Genomic DNA, 17,609 nt, shown 5'->3' with positions numbered 1-17,609 from the left:
TACTGCTGCCTGTAAGTGTTGAAAAGAAAAACAAAACACTGACAGACATTTTGCCTGATGGTGTTTGTCTCATCTCATTCCCAGGATGGGCAGATTAAAAGCAGGGGAGGCAAGGTCACATATGCTTTGGATGTTTGTGATCTCCAGAGGAAAGGCTCTAAGGAAAGAGTCAGGGAGGAATGCCAACTGGTCTACTGCAGGAAAGGCCAGATACCAGATAAGTTGCCGTTTTGCAGTAGAGCAAGCCATGATGGCTAGGAATTCTGTGAGCTGTAGTCCAAAAAAGGGCAACATTTTGGTGGTTTGGGAATAACCAGCTGGTTGACTGATGGCTGACACTGTTCAGTCCATAAGATGAGATCAGCATACTAACTATTGTCCTCTTGCAGCTATGAATTCTCATCAAAACAGTGTGTGGTGGGTCCTAAATAGAGGCGTTCTTCCTTTCTAACAAAATGCAGTTGTGGACTACACATTCACATTCCTCGTTTCCACACACTAGAACACACAATTTTATTTTAAAAACAATGACAAAGGAAACACACAAATAATGGAATCCACACTGGAGCCTAGTATTATTCCTCTATCACTACCAGAACTTTCTCACTCTTGCCAATGTAACTCAATGGGCTGTATCCTGCACATTTAAATTGCTGTTCTGAACTTAATAGCTAGCTCATTTCTTGGAAAAGTGCAAGAAAGGATCAGTAAATATGCAGGGACTGCTACATTCATGTTGTTTGTTCAGAAGTCAGGAACAAACACTTTGCTGGGTTTTAAATATTCAAAGTGATCATTGGGAAATGTATTTACAGCAGGAAGCTGAATGTTTTCTCTCAGCTGAAGCAACCTAATAGGGAAATTAGAATTCAGAAAGAGTGTCAAGTCCTGTTATGTTGCTATTTACAATATAACTCTTAACACAATTTTAGTACCCTACCAAAAGCCTTGTAAATAACTACTTTAAAACCTGTATCTCAGGTAAATGCTGTTAATTCCTCAGAGATACAACATAGTCACATTATTTCAGTTTTTACTGTGTCTTTATTATTCAGGTGTGTGGAACTTGGCACTCAAGAAAACACGTTTCCCCGCCCGCATAACTACAGAAGCTGCTTTGTGTACATTATTTCAGTTTACACTGTACAGGAAGACTATACACATTTCCTGCACTGCCACTTAGCTTGCTAACTGTATTCCATCAAGCAGCATGGTCTCAGAGTTCACATTCCTTGACTGACCACACTGGCGATGACTGGACAGGATACAGCTATAATTTATAGATTTCCTGCTCTGACATGTCAACCAGGATTCTTTCTCAGTGATATCTGGAGATCCATGGGACCTCTTAGTGGTCTCCCACCCAAGTACTGAGCAGGCCTGATCCTCCTTAGCTTCCTAAATTAGCTGAGGTCAGGTGCATTCAGGGTAGTATAGTAGCTGTACACAATTACTTGTAGCTGAGACAGAGTAGAGGAAAACTGGCCTCTGTTCCTCCATCCTATGTCACTAGCAGGCCAGTTCAAGCACTGCAAAACTATCTCATTGTGTTTCATTGTATTCACATCAACAATTATATCCATATTTGGAGATGTACTTTCCTTATGCCCCAGAAGGCAGAAAGTAATGCTTATAACAATGCTTGTGAAAAATGCTGTCTGAATTTCTTGATAAATTTTAATCTTGATTCCATCAAGAGACCTTAATCCTGGTCTATAGACTGCTTGTTCAGGTGCTAGGAGTATCTTATCTTTCTTCTGCCTGCTTTTCTTCAGCTCACACAAGCTCCAAAAAAGCAAAAGACAACCCACACCCAAAAAACACAATGTGAATGACTGTTTTGACATGGCACTGCATGGCAGAATATGGAGAGAGAGAAAAAAGGTAACTCGGAATCAAAGTGCTGAAAACAAATTCCCCAGATTCTTCTCGTTGGGTGACACAGAATTTAAGTAATGCAAAGCATGCATGAAATATTTCCTAATCTGTACTCAGTAAGATATTTTTTAAAAAATGAATTCAAAGGATCATCTAGAGTTTGGCAGATATTTTTATTTTCAGTGTATGAGAGGGACATAGCATGGCTAGTCCCTATGCTGTGATGGGTAGTGCGGAAATAACAGGTATTTTTTGTGTGTCCCAATGTAATTTCAGGTAAGCCAACAGCGCATCCGACCTCCCGGCACTGCGGATCATGCGATTACAGTGCCTGTGGTGGGAAGATGCGCTGGGCCACTTCCAGACCAACCGTCATCAACTAAAGATGGCTTTAGGTCTAGGGGTGTTTACAGTGGAACCTCGACTTACAAACGTCCCTACTTACAAACATTTTGACCTACGAACGGCTCCATTTGCAAAAGTTTGCATTGACTTGTGAATGGAGCCTCGGCCTACGAATGAAAATAAGGCAGGGGAAAAGGGCGGGAAATTCAAATTTCCCCTGCCTTTTTATTGTTCCATTCAAATCGTTGGTGGCGAAGAGGCTGCTCTTTTGCCCCAACAGTTAGGAAAAGGGACCCCCAGGAGGTCCCCAATGTTGGTGGGGGACCCTGGGAGGTCTCCCAGGGCTTCCCTGCCGCCATTGGAGACCGTCTGGGGGTCCCCCACCACCGCGATCGGCATCTTTGAAAGTCTCCAGAGGCCTCCTGGGGGTCCACAATCAGAGCCAGCGCTCACCCACCGCCAGGAGGCTTGAGCTGGCTGGGTGCTTGGCCGCTTGCCCCCGGTCACGGTGGAGGCAGCGGAGCACCAGGAGGCTTGAGCTGGCCAGGTTTCTTTGGCTGCTCGCCTCCTAGCTCACCTCCTGCTCGCTCTTCACCACCCTCCACCATTTGAATTTCCTGCCATCGGCCCACAGATGGTGGCACGGAGCAAGTGGAAGGCGAGGTGGGAGGCGAGCAGCTAAATAAACCTGGCCAGGCCTCAAGCCTCCGAGTGGTTGTGGTCACAGGCTTCGGACGGGTAAGGGTCACATTTGTCCTTTAAAAAAAACTCTTCTGGGTGGGCTTTGGAGGGTGGGTTTGGACTGGGGGGGTTATGTTTCTGTGCTGGGTTGTGTTGTTTTGTTATTTATTTATTTATTTATTTATTTATTTATTTATTTATTTATTTATTTATTTATTTATTTATTTATTTATTTATTTATTTATTTTGCAGTCCCAGCATGGGACTTGCTCTGTTGTATTTTTATTTTTGTGTGTTTTGTTGTTGTTGTTGTTGTTTTGAAATGCTGGAACAGATTAATCGCTTTCCTATGCATTTCAATGGGAAATGGTGCTTCGACTTACAAACATTTCGACTTACAAATTCCGTTCCAATATGGATTAAGTTCGTAAGTTGAGGTACCACTGTACTAGTGGCTGGCCAGGTTCCTGCTGTCTTCAGACCGCTGGAACTTGGGGCAGGGGACTTGCCCATTTCTTGATCAAGGGGTATTTGGATACCCCTGCCATTTACCTTTTCCGCACTATAGCAGGCCCCCTCTCTTTTTGCCAAAGGATGGCAAATTTTGAATTTTGAATTATATCAATAAAGTGTGGCCCATATTTAACCCATATCACTGTCTCGCGTCTTTATTCCGGAGTTGGGAGGGCAAAAAGGGAGGGAAGGAAGGAGGGAAAAGCAAAGACAGGGTAGGGAAGCATACAGAAAGAAAACCCACTCTTGTCTTCCAGTTTTGCCAAGACAACAAGCAATTGCTAGCAATCTGCCAACTAAAGATATGCACTGCCTTTGGACAAATGTGCAAAAATGAGCCAGCCTGGGAGTACCTAGTGATTCCAGGGCAGCTGTATGTCTTGAGATTTGTGTTTAGGAAGGAGGACATTGAAAGTAATACAGTAGACTTGAGCTAAGGAGAAGGCAAGTTACAGCTGAACCTTACAATAAAGCCCAAAGCTTTCCTTGATTACTCCAGTCATTGAAGTGCTCAGGATGTCACTGCATGGCATATATATCCTCTTGCAGCCACTCCACCAGCCATTTTACAGAGCTGTAGAAAAGAGAGTGTGTGTTGTGCTGCTATTTAGGCAGCCTTTTACAAATATAATGCAAAATTCTTTTTCTTTGTTCTCTCACTCAGCTTGGTTTACCACTTTACTGAAATATTGTTACACTTTTAGAACTGAGTGCATACATGATTGTAGAAGCATGATTGTTGTGTGGGCTTTGAGTGCAAATCAGGGCACAGCATACCCCTCATGGTTGTTTGCATTCGTCCCAAAGCAAAGGCAAGTTGTAAATTAGATGACTGCAATGTGATATCTGATGGACTTTACCTGAAGACTTTTCTCACCTCTGATTATGGTCAGGTTGGAATGGACAGATGGAGCCAGTGTGGTCAGGATTTACTATCAATGGAGCACTCATGAGTTCTTGGGTACAAAGAAGACCTGGCACTCGAGGAGCTGTCAGAAAAATTCTGTTAGCCTAAGATACAATGGATACCTCAAGTACATATTTGCTGTCTTCTTCCACATCAGACTGTAAATAGATAGGCATCATCACTGGAGTCTTTCTTGTACGTGTTCCTACATTTGAGGTTAGTCAGGTGGCAATTGAAAGAGGGCCTTTTTAGGTGTGGGGGAAAAATGCAGAACCCTGCTTTTCCACAAGAACCTGTCTGGTACGTACTCTTACACAAGAATTCTACATGTCTACTGAAGGGCAGAGTATCCATTTTAGTTTTGTATTATTATTATTTATTTATAAGTTATATTTATATTCTGTCTTCCCTCTAATGAGCTTAAGGTGGTGGGTGCACCTGACTACCTTTCCTCCCTTCTATCTCCATAATGCTCATAACAACCCTGTGAGGTAGGTCAGGATGATACAGAGTGACTGGCTGAAGATCCTCCAGTGAGTCTTAAGGGTCAGTGGAGGTTAGAAACTAGATGCCCAACCTCCTAATTGTTAGACCACATTGGCTTTTTGTAGTGCGATTCTAACCACTACACTGCACTAAAGCAAGACTAAACTAAACTATTATTTTTTAAAAAAATTTAAACCCTTTTAAATTTTAACTTTAATATTTTTATTTCTGTTTTAGTACTACTACTAGTAGTAGTAGTAGTAGTAGTTGTAGTTGTAGTTGTAGTTGTAGTTGTTGTTGTTTACTACTTCTGCTTTTGGAAATGTAATTTATTCTTCATTTTGTATGGTGCTATTTGTTCCAATTGTCTTTTTTCCCCACAAATACATTGTCTTTTTTTTCCCTTTGACTTTTCTTCCTTCTAACAGCAATATTACCAAAGGTATGGAATGTTTTTTTTTTAATTTAAATTCCAAACTCAACACCTGCATGGGACAAAACAGTACAAATGCTGGCAACCCTAATTTTCATGATAGAATGACTGTATATGCATGGGGATCAGGCAAACAAGCCTAATCATAACTGATCTCTGTTTGGTACAAAATATACTTGTAAGAGTGTCCAAAAAACATGCTAGAATGTGATATACTGTTAGTTATAGTAATATTTAAATTGCCTCATTGTAAATGAGGAATTTGGCAACTCAGTGGATTTTTCTTGTTTTTAGTTTAGTTTTGTTTTGACAAAATAGGTGACATAACATTTCCTGATTTGCCAGTGCCACCTATTGGCGAAACATACCATTAATGAGAATTTTAGACCAACATGCAGGATAATAAAACTTGCAGTGCTGCCCTTTTAAGGTGCATTGAGATCCAGTCAGTTAGTCCTTGTTTCATATCATATCCACTTGACCTATCCTTTTACCAGTTTCTGAATAAAAACTCTTCTTTTCCAGCATTCCTCTGAATAGCAGACAATTGTCCAGCCCTCTTTCAAATATTAACACCTGCAGCTGAAACACTGCATATAGTTTCCTTATTTCCCTTCCTTTTCTTAAGTTTTTCCCTTCTAGGTCAAAACCCACAACCTTGTTAGTGACAATATTCCACGTGCATGGTGAATAATGGAGATATTTGGCAGGAGGGCAGATACCTGGAGGAGTGACAAAAATACAGTAAAGAAAAAATAAGTCCCTACTTCTGGAGGTGCTTGTCTGTTTTGGAGCGAGAAGAGACGAGCAATTTCTACCTTCAAGATTATTTCCTGGGTTCACAATTATAGGTGGGGCTGTTGAATAGAAAGATCTCTAAGGTAGAAAGAAACTACTTCATTGTTTAAAGACTTCATCCCTTATCAGAGGATGGGATTAAACTACTGTTTCAGTCATGGTAAAATAAGTTTTCTCCATGCACCCTTGCCATATATACCTAGGCTTCCCAGGTAGAAAAATTATCGAGGCAACATCAGACTGCCAATTTCTACGAGCTTTATTTATCCACATTGCTTCTGTGCATAAGAATCTGAGAGTAAGTGAAAAACATGCAACCTTTTGAGAAGTTGTAGTCACAAAAAATGTTTATACATATCATTCCCTTAACTGTGAAAAGGCTATAGGTATAAATGCTTGAAATATATGAAAAACATATGAAAATTGAACTTAAGTTGCAGGCAAATACTTAAGTTAGAATTAAATACAAAATTCAGGATCATAAACGTATAATAGAAATATATATTTTAGAATGAAAAAAAGATTATAATGTTTAAGTTGCATTCTAACACTGTCCCCGTAGCACTCTCCAGGCAGTTTACAATTTGATTATGCAGACTACACATTGCCCCACAACAGGTTGGGTACTCAATTTACTGACCTTGGAAGGATGAGTCAACCTTGACCCAACTATTTGAGCCTATTAGTATTGAACTCAGGTCATGAGCAGAGTCTTGACTGCAGTACCGCACTTTAACAACTGCACCACAAAGCTCCATAAGATTTTTCTAGTGATCTAGCTCACTGGTTCTTAACCTTGAGTTACTCAGGAGTTTTGGACTGAAACTCCCAGAAGCCTTCACCACCAAATGTGCTGGCTGGGGTTTCTGGGAGTTGCAGTTCAAAAACATCCGAGTAACAAAGGTTAAGAACCACTGATCTAGCTCATGTGGTGAGTTTACACATGAGCAAGAATAACTCCTCTGCACAGTTGTCATTTCCCACATGTAAAAATTGACAAGGATGTGCAGTGAGTTTATCTGGATAGAAATTACATACAGTGGTGCCTCGCTTTACGATTGACCTGCATTACTACGAAATCACATTACGACGTTTTTGCAGTCGCTTTTGCAATCGCAAAACAATGGTCTGAATAGGGTTCTTTCGCTTTGCAATGATCGGTTCCCTGCTTTGGGAACCGATTCTTCGCAAAAGGACGATTTTCCTACAGCTGATCGGCGATTTCAAAATGGCCACCGGGTAAATAAAATGGCTCCCCACTGTTTTCTGGGATGGATTCCTCGCAAGACAGCCACCGAAAATGGCTGCCCTATGGAGGATCTTCGCTGGACAGTGAGTTTCCAGCCCACTGGAATGCAGTGAAGGGGTTTCAATGCGTTTCAATGGGCTTTTTATTTTCGCATTATGTTTTCGTTCTACAGCGATTTTGCTGGAATGAATTAACGTCGTAATGCAAGGCACCACTGTACTAGAATAAGGCTAGCATTTTGTTGGGATCAGATTTTCACCTGTTGATATCAATCAAGTGATTTTTGTTTCGTTTTGCTTTGTGTTTTTTTCAAGTTGTTTTTATTTCACTATGAGCCTTAGTTTTAACAGTGGTCAAATTGCTGCAATGTGGCCAAATTGTTTCCATTCTTTGTTCTAGTTCATGCCATCTCTGACCCCTTGCGTCCATCTCTAGAGATGCCTCAGCTCTGCCAATCAATCTTTATTGTTAAGACTGTAAATCAGCCACTAAAAGTACAGGCAAGAAAGGTGCAATTGCCAGTGAAAACAAAAGCTAAGGTATATGCATACAGAAATGAATTTCTAACCTCACTACAGACTTGTGCCTGATATTATAGTCATAATGAGGGAAGAGATTCAACCAACCACTTCCTTATGGAACACACCAATGTGGGAAACTTTCACATCTTAAGTACAGTTTCATTAGAGAAGGTTGAGAGGAAGAATACAAAATTTATCAGGTCTGCCTGGGAAACTGTTAAAGCCAGGATAATACAGAGATAGCAAATGTCTTTATAATATGGGCAATATAGTAACATATTTTCAGCTGTTTTAACCATGCACAACGGACAAGACCAGGTACATTAGGAGTAAGGAATATGTAGGAATGGATACTAAAGCAGAGGGATGATGGCAAACCCATCATATATTTTCTTCTCAACAGGTGTCACTTGACCTGAATGGCATTTATTTAACAGAATCAGAAGGGTTAACCCAAGGGGGGGGGTGCGTTTTAACCTGAGCCAGCAGCTGCTAATCATGGGAATCAGACAAGAGCTTCAACCAAAACCACCCTTGATTCAACTTTAAGGAAGACATTAGGGATGTAGCATGGGATGCCAAATGAGCTTTGTAAGAATTCAGACTGTATTGCTTCTGGGAGGTGGGGAGTCTTAAGGCAGAGCTTATATAAGCATAGCAGATAGCTGACCTATCACCTTGCTGTGGAAGACCTTTATGTCAGGTGAGATCTGTGAGCCCTTTTCAAGAATGACAACAACTAAATCAAAATTCCCAGTGATATGAGCAAACTGGAAAACTACAAGCGAGTATTTGTATATTGTCATCTGTTCAATATCATGGCTGTCAATCTGATACCTATGTTTTACAGATCTTTTGCTGAAAAACTAAGATTTAGGTCTTTTGACAGTTCATTATTAGCTGGTCCTTGGTACAATACACAGTGGGGGTCAAAAGGGCTCTCCTGAGCCCCACTTCAAAGCAGGATTAGATTACCATAATGGCCACATATAATAATAGGGGGACTGGTCTGTGTGCTAACTCAGTTGGATGAAAGTAGTGTTTGGATAAGAACTGAACCAGAGAACTGATGTAAAATTGGAATAACAGGAGATAGCTGTGCCTCTGCCCCAACAGTATAAATGGGAACTAGATGCCAGTAAGACAAGTCTATTATTAAAGTTGATTTGAAAATTAATTGTTTGGATATGACAGAGAAAGACTACTGACTGCTATGGAAAACCAGAACTCACACAGGTGACAAACAGAGCAAAACATATTTGACTTAAATGTGGACATCGTTTTTAAAAATGTGTAGTGAGTCTCTGCATATACACCACACACACGCAGTCACATGCATACAAGTTTTCTCCTGGATTCCTGCATACCATGCCTCCTTCTAACACCCCCCCACTCACTCTTTTTTTTTTTTTTTTTGCAAAAGATTTGTTTTGGCTCCTCTCATGTGCGTACTCGTTTACTCAAGTTCACTCTCAAAAGAATAGACATGTGTTTTTATCAAGTAGGAAAAGATCTAAGAAATGAATTGATGTCACAGAGGTAAATTTACTATATATACAGTAATATACCTCATCCTGGGCGTCAGTGAACTGATGTGAATTCATTTCAGATGATAATCATGTATACTATTGTGGGCAAGAATCCCATAGCAGAAATGGAGTAGCCCTCATAGTCAACAAAAGAGTGGGAAAAGCTGTACTGGGATACAATCTCAAAAATGATAGAGTGATTTCAATACAAATCCAAGTCAGACCTTTCAACATCACAGTACTCCAGGTTTATGCACCAACCACTGATGCTGAAGAGGCTGAAATTGACCAATTCTATGAAGACTTACAACACCTTCTAGAACTGACACCAAAGAAAGATGTTTTTGAATTGTGGTGCTGGAGGAGACTCTTGAGAGTCCCCTGGACTGCAAAGAGAACCAACCTATCCATTTTGAAGGAAATCAACCCTGAGTGTTCACTGGAAGGACAGATCCTGAAGCTGAGGCTCCAATACTTTGGCCATCTCATGAGAAGAAAGGACTCCCTGGAAAAGACCCTGATGTTGGGAAAGTGTTAGGGTAAGAGGAGAAGGGGACGACAGAGGACGAGATGGTTTGCCAGTGTCATTGAAATTACAAACATGAATTTGACCCAACTCTTGGACGCAGTGGAAGACAGGAGGACCTGGTGTGCTCTGGTCCATGGGGTCATGAAGAGTCGGACATGACTTAAGGACTAAACAACAAAACAGTTTTCTTATGCTAACAAAATGTACACAAGAGGGAGCCCTAAGACCATTTCCCACTGATTTAGACAGGAATTTAAAATCAGAACAGAATTAACCATGTTGACATTTAAACCTGATATGACCTATACAGAATACATAGTATAAGAATGATAAACATGGGTACAACATGAGTACATGCTTACTCTTATATGCAAGAAAGAATAAGAAAAATGAGCAGCACATACAGTTCAAACTTAGAATGTGAGCACTGAAATAATAGAATTTAATCTTAATAGGGACTCTCAATAGTGATCTTAGTTTGAAGCCCTCAGTTGTGTTTATTGCCTTAAACAGATGTGAAAATAAAGAAAGCTACATATGTAATATACTTTTGAACTATACAGGATTCTTCACTTATCTGCTTCAGGTTTTACTCACAAACATGAACATGGTTCATCATAAATGTATACACTGTCACAGAAGAGAAAAATGAGTGTTCTTCATAAAAACACAAACGGTTTTTACAAGTCATTTGTTCTTTAAAATGATATAGGGCTCTTTATTCCGTATGGCCATTCAGAGCGAAACAAAAATTAAAGAGTTCTTTGTCTTCACATATTCAGTCTGGCCGGCTGGCCACCTGGTTGCTCTGAGAACAAAGAAAGTCTGTGGACATATTATGTTAACTGGATTAGAGTTCATTTTAGCTAGTCCAGCAATGCAATGATGATTCAGGTTACGCATTTTCTACAAACAATGGTGCAGAGAAATTATAATAACTTCCTAATACTCTCTCTTTAGAGTTAATATGAGCTTTTGGTCTTGCATTTGACCTTTGTTGGAATTCATATATAAGCTTAAACGAGGCTTACTTTGAGATATCCTATTTATTTGCTATTTTTTACAGGGAGTAAAGACTTTTTTATGGAGAGACCTTTCCAGTGACACCTTCTCCCTTGGAAAAAGAATAGCTATCTGTCTGGATGCTTCTTGGTAAGGAAAAATAAACTTTCCTTTATAAGACTTGGGTGTACTCTTTCTTTGTGCATATAGTATGGAACTGCCTCTCCACATACCTGTCTCTGGACAGCAGAACATGGAGGAGAACAGTAGCTAAGGGAGTCCAGGGAAGAATGATGCAGATCACGGCCAAAATGTGACCGACCAAGCTGTAAAATGAGTTCTCAGGCTTTTGGTCCCACACTTTAAACTAAAGGTAGGAATTGTGTGGCCCTGTAGTCCCTTGGATGTATTTTCACTGTCCCTATGAGGCCACCATAGTAGGTCTTAATTTTATAAGACCTTTAAATAAGACTATTAATTTTTTTGATAATTTATGGCAGGCAGGCAGGCAGGCAGAGAGAGAGAGAGAGAGAGAGAGAGAGAGAGAGAGATTTTGGCCTCCATACTTACATTTTTAACAAAGTGGTTGACAAATGTCATTCTGAGGGCCTGTGTAGAAACCTGGGGTACGGGGAGGGGAGATTTGATCACCAAGCTCCCTGGGATCACTCACCTCAGCTTCAGACATACAGCCTTCCCAATCTGACTGTTTCTGGATGTGTTAGCAACCCCTTCCTCATCATCCCCTGCCAACAATTACACTTCTTCGGGTTTAAGGCCCACCTGGGTGGCTGGGTGGGAATGCCAGATTGGGGGAGGCAACTACAAAATGACAAAAAGAGCACTGTAACAAAGGAGCCAGTAACAAATGCACTCTTAGGGGGTCAATGGTAGGAACAACCCACAGGCCATTCTTTGTAAACACTACTATTAATTTCAGGACCAAATATTTAATGAATAAACTAATTAATACTAATTCAGTGAACCAAACTATTTCATCTTAAAAAAATGTAACAACAGTGAATTAATCTCATTTCTGATATTTAGGGGAATGAATTTTTTAAAGCTAATGTTCCAAGCTCTTCATGAACTAGGTAGTTGTACTCAAAAATCAAATCAGTTTTCTAATGTCTGCATTTCTGATTATAGCAGCAAGGATGAAAGTTCATAAATGTATTGTAGAGACTGAAAAAGCTAAAATTTTTGGATAACAAATGCCAAATTCCTCCAATCAGCATGGCAAGTAGAAATGCTGGCTAGGGGATTCTGGGAGTTGTAGTCCAAAATGTAACCTTTTCAAGCTCTACAATATGTACCCTGTCTCCAACTTTCATGCAGATCCAAGTTGAATAGATACAAGCTGTCTGGTGCATAAGTGCTGTTAATGCAGCCTACATCCTATACACAAAACCTACGTCCACATAGCTCACATGAACACTAATGTTCCCATGCGTATACTACTTGTATTAAAAGTGTTTTCTCATGAAGCAAACCCTAAATCCCTGATCTCTGTTCTGACTTATTTTTCCTGCAAGTGCAAAGAAGGAAATCATTCCTGTCATTGAGCCAGAAGAGACGTATTTACACAGGTTCACATAATCGAACAAGAGATGATATGCGGAAATAAAACAAAGAATGTGGCTTTTTTTTTTTTTTTTTGGTGTTTCTAGGTGATTAGCCCTGACCCTACACCAGCCCATTTTCAGAACTGCCATTTCTCCTGAGGAAGGTTCAAACATGTTTGGCCATAGGATTTCCTCCTTCCTCCTTGAAACGAGTGATCTTCTCTTTCTTCTTCTGATTCCTGAACCCATCACACACTATATTAATCCTTCCAGTTGTGGTTGGCTGCACATACCTCCTTCACTGACTTTGCTTGTGGTAGCCCACACGTCATGCTACCTTGCTACTGATCTCATTTAATCTCTGTATCAATGTAAAGAATGGACATAGGCTCTTTGATCCCTGTTCAGCAAAGAAAGCTGTACTGTAAACAGGAGGGCATTGTTACTGTGGAATCTAGAGAAATTTGAGCAGTTTCAGCTGCTGCCTTGGAGAAACCAAATATGAGTGAGTTTAGGGTTTACTTGCATGGAATGTACAGGATTGTTGATAGTACTTAGATTTTGTTGCTACATTATCAAAAGGTGCCGTTTTGAAGCAAGTTGTGAATTGGCTTCCAGAACTTCTCCATTTGATGAAGGACTTGTTCACAGACTAAAAATAAATTAGGTTTACATCTCACCTCTCTTTACTTTCTTCCTTTAAAAAAACTTTTAGATGTAGATTCATACATCTGGTTCAGATGTATTACAGTTTTCCTAATTCTGAACTAGTTCTGAGATCTTAAAATACTAACGAGAGTTCCTCAGCCTCATTAACTGCAAACAAGGTTCTCTAATAGCATCTTGACTCCACCAGTAAAAATAATTCAGTGCACAAACTGAATGGTGATGCTAGGTAGGGGAAGGAATTGCGGTGGGGGTAGAACATGCCCACGTAGGAGAAGAGAGGTTAGATATCTTACATCTATCCCCTCTTCTAGTCCTACCCCCAACCAGATGGTATCAGGTGACCATGTCAGCAAACCCTCAAGCCACACAGTGCTGTTGATGAATGCCAGGTCAGTACAAAATAAGACTGCCCTCATCTATGATGTAATTCTGGATGAGGGTGCTGACCTGACGTGCATTACTGAGGCCTGGGTGGGAGAGGAGGGTGGTGTTCCCTCTCCCAGCTGTGTCTGCCTGGGTACTCAGTCCAGTACCAATGTCACTCGGAGGGTCGGGAAGGAGGAGTTGCTATAGTCTGTAAGAGTTCTATCTCTTTCACCAGGCTTCCTAGACAGCTTGGGGATTCTACTGGGCTTACGAGACAGCTTGGGGATTCTATTGGTGTGCCGCCCACCTTGCTGTGTACCAACAATCTCCCTGTCTGAGCTAACAGAGGTTGTCTTGGACCTGGTGTTGAGAACTCCCAGGCTGTTGGTTCTGGGGCACCTCAACATCTGTGCTGAGGCTGCCTTGACTGGGGCAGCTCAGGACTTCATGACAACCATGGGGCTGTCTCAATGTGTCATCAGCCCGACACATGAGAAGGGCCGTACCTTGGACCTGGTTTTCTCAACGGGAATGGAAGATATGGAGGGGCTGGTTGTGACCCCATTGTCATGGTCAGACCACTTCCTGGTCTAGTTTAGTCTATTAGCTTCTTATCCCCTCTGCAAAATTTTACTTGTTTTATCTTTTTTTACTGTATTTTAATTGTTGTAAGCCACCTAGAGACCTTTGGGTAGTGTGGGCAGCATATAAATTAAACAAACAAACAAACAAACCCAAGAGAAGTTTAGTTATGAATAATTGAATACTTTATTGCTTTGTAGCCGATCCGGTTGTATGCAAGAGCATAGATTAGACCAGTCTTAAAAATAGTATTTGAAATCTAAGGTAAGTACATATAATTTTAGATAAGTTCTCAGAGATTGCATTCCCTCAGGTGTAGTCTCAGTTAACCCAGGAGGGCTGGCAAGTTTCTTCAGGTTCTTACCCTAAGCCTTATCTTGGATGTAAGGTGCAAAGCAGATGATATGGTACACAAATCATTAGAACCAGAACTCCCTAAAAAAGTACAGTGCTGCCTCACTTAACGATGATAATCCGTTCCAGAAAAATTGCCATTAAGCAAAAACATCGTAAAGCAAAATTAAAAACCCCACTGAAATGCATTGAAACCCATTCAATGTGTTTCAATGGGGTAAAAACTCACCGTCCAGCGAAGATCCTCCATACGGCAGCCATTTTTGCTGCTTGTATAGTGAGGAATCCATCGCTAAGCACAGCAGGGAGCCATTTCAAGCACCCGGCGGCCATTCTGAAAACCCGACGATCAGCTGTTTTTGATCATCGTAAAGCAAAAATTGGTTCCGAAGCAGGGAACCGATCATCGCTAAGCAAAATCCCCCCATTTAGACCATTGTTTTGCGATCGTAAAGCGGATTCATCATAATGCGGGGCAATCGTTAAGTGAGGCACCACTGTATAAGACAACTGTTTATCCTAGTACAAGCATACCTTACTCCACATATTGCAATATACACCTTATACATCTTTATACAGATGTATAAGGAAGCACAGATTAGAATCTGATGAGCAGTGGTCAAAACTAACAATTAAATCTATACCTCTGATTCTGTACACTCATTCTGAGATGTTCAGTCCTTCTCCATGAAATCCAGAGAAATTTTTAGGTGTGATGCCAACACTTGGTAGCCCTAGACCTAGCTAGCATACTGTGCAAGCCACAAAATATGATCCCAGAATAAAGAAGACGTTTACATATTTTAAGGTAAAGGTTCCCCTTGACACTTTCTCCAGTCATGTCCAACTCTAGGGGGCGGTGCTCATCTTCGTTTCCAACCCATAGAGCTAGCATTTGTCTGAAGAAAATCTTCCGTAGTCACGTGGCTAACGCAACTAGACACAGAATGCTGTTGCCTTCCCACCGTGGTGGGATGTAGGATCAGGCAATATTTTAAACACATACAATGGAAATCTGATGTGGACTTGAGAAACGGCCTTGTCAGTGGCTGCTCCTAACTGTGGAACTCCCTTCAAAGTGAGGCCAGGCAGGCATCTCCCTGTTATCCCTCACTGGTAGACAAAGATGGCTTTATTCAGGCATATCTTTGGTAACTGATTGACCACTGAGGAAAAGGCTTTGTTCTGTATTTTCTTGACAAATGAGCTGTCAGATAAGCTGCATTCTAATATACAACTACTGTATATATATTCTACTGTAACTTTTTTCTGTTTTTATCTGTACCAGTTTTAGTTAACCTCATTGTTTAGGGAAGAAGGTAGGATATAAATTGAATAAATAACAATAATAACATACATTGTGGATGTGTGAAAGTTCTGCAGAAAGGTGGATGTGTGAAGTGCTATGAACAGAAGGGGCAGAACTTTGTTGCTCTAGAAAGAGAAAATTATGAATAAAATGTTGCTGCTACTATCTCTAATTTGTCCCCTCTTATTTTATTTTACCTAAGAATTGTGTTTTAATTCCACTTTTCAGTAAAAATAGTGCTCAGGGAACATACAAACTTGGCTGGCAGAGATAAATGTATATAGAAGCTGACTCTGTCTACAGTCCTTTGTAGACAGACATTTGGCACAAGCTACTATTTCCTGAAATACTACTACTTTATTTGCATCTACTCATTGCCAGTACATTATCAACACTTTGAATGACTATGGAGGTGCACTGTGAAAATGCTGTGTATCTTTCATGTTGGTTTCTTTTAGAGGATGTCTCTTTTGTTTTTGTATTTTCACATACTCTTCTTTTATTTTTACATCAATGGAAAAGGCTTCTTTAATGTAATTTGCTTTGTGCTTCCCCATTCATGTTTTCTGGCTTTCAAAAAGTCCTAAAGTTCCCTTAGAAGTACTCCAAAAAGCAGAAGCAAGGCATCAGAGAATTATTCCACCACAACAGGAATCAGGCATATGAGAAACTTACCAATGAGAAACTCACTTACCTACCAACCAGTTCAAAAAGCTATAAAGCAGGAGTCTCAAACACGCGGCCCGCGGGCCATTTGCGGCCTGCCGGATGATAGTTTGTGGCCCCCACCTTGCCTGCCCCCCCCGAAGTGCCCACACATCCTCTGCTGTCAAGAGTCAAAAAAAGCTTCACCTCGCTCGCCAGCTCTCTCCTAAGACAGCGCCTCTTGCACCCTCCATCTGGAACTGATTGGTTCAAAATTGGGAAAGGAGTATGACAAGGCTGTATATTGTCTCCCTGCTTATTTAACTTATATGCAGAATAGATAATGCGAAAGGCAGGACTGGATGAATCCCAAGCCGGAACTAAGATTGCCGGAAGAAATATCAACAACCTCAGATATGCAGATGATACCACTCTGATGGCAGAAAGCGAGGAGGAATTAAAGAAGCTCTTAATGAGGGTGAAAGAGAAGAGTGCAAGAATGGTCTGAAGCTCAACATCAAAAAAATTAAGATCATGGCCACTGGTCCCATCACCTCCTGGAAAACAGAAGGGGAAGATATGGAGACAGTGACAAATTTTACTTTCTTGGGCTCCGTGATCACTGCAGATGGTGACAGCAGCCACAAAATTAAAAGACGCCTGCTTCTTGGAAGGAAAGCGATGGCAAATCTAGACAGCATCTTAAAAACCAGAGACATCACCTTGCTGACAAAGGTCCGCATAGTCAAAGCTATGGTTTTTCCAGTAGCGATATATGGAAGTGAGAGCAGGACCATAAAGAACACTGACCGACGAAGAATTGATGCTTCTGAATTGTGGTGCTGGAGGAGACTCTTGAGAGTCCCGTGGACTGCAAAGAGAACAAACCTATGCATTTTGATGGAAATCAACCCTGAGTGCTCACTGGAAGGACAGATCCTGAAGCTGAGGCTCCAATACTTTGGCCATCTCATGAGAAGAGAAGACTCCCTGGAAAAGACGACAAAGGACAAGATGGTTGGACAGCGTCATCAAAGCTACCAACATGAATTTGACCAAACTCCAGGAGGCAGTGAAAGACAGGAGGGCCTGGCGTGCTATGGTCCATGGGGCCACGAAGAGTTGGACACGACTTAATGACTAAACAACAACATCTCCCATGTGCATGCACACACACAAGAATATAAAGAGAACTTTTTACAAAAAATTCGATTGCTGAATTCAACCTGCCATGTCTCTTCTCTGTGT

Source organism: Pogona vitticeps, chromosome 1 (assembly GCF_051106095.1).
Source record: "Pogona vitticeps strain Pit_001003342236 chromosome 1, PviZW2.1, whole genome shotgun sequence".
Classification (NCBI taxonomy): Eukaryota; Metazoa; Chordata; class Lepidosauria; order Squamata; family Agamidae; genus Pogona; species Pogona vitticeps.
Note: the sequence above shows the minus strand (reverse complement) of the source record.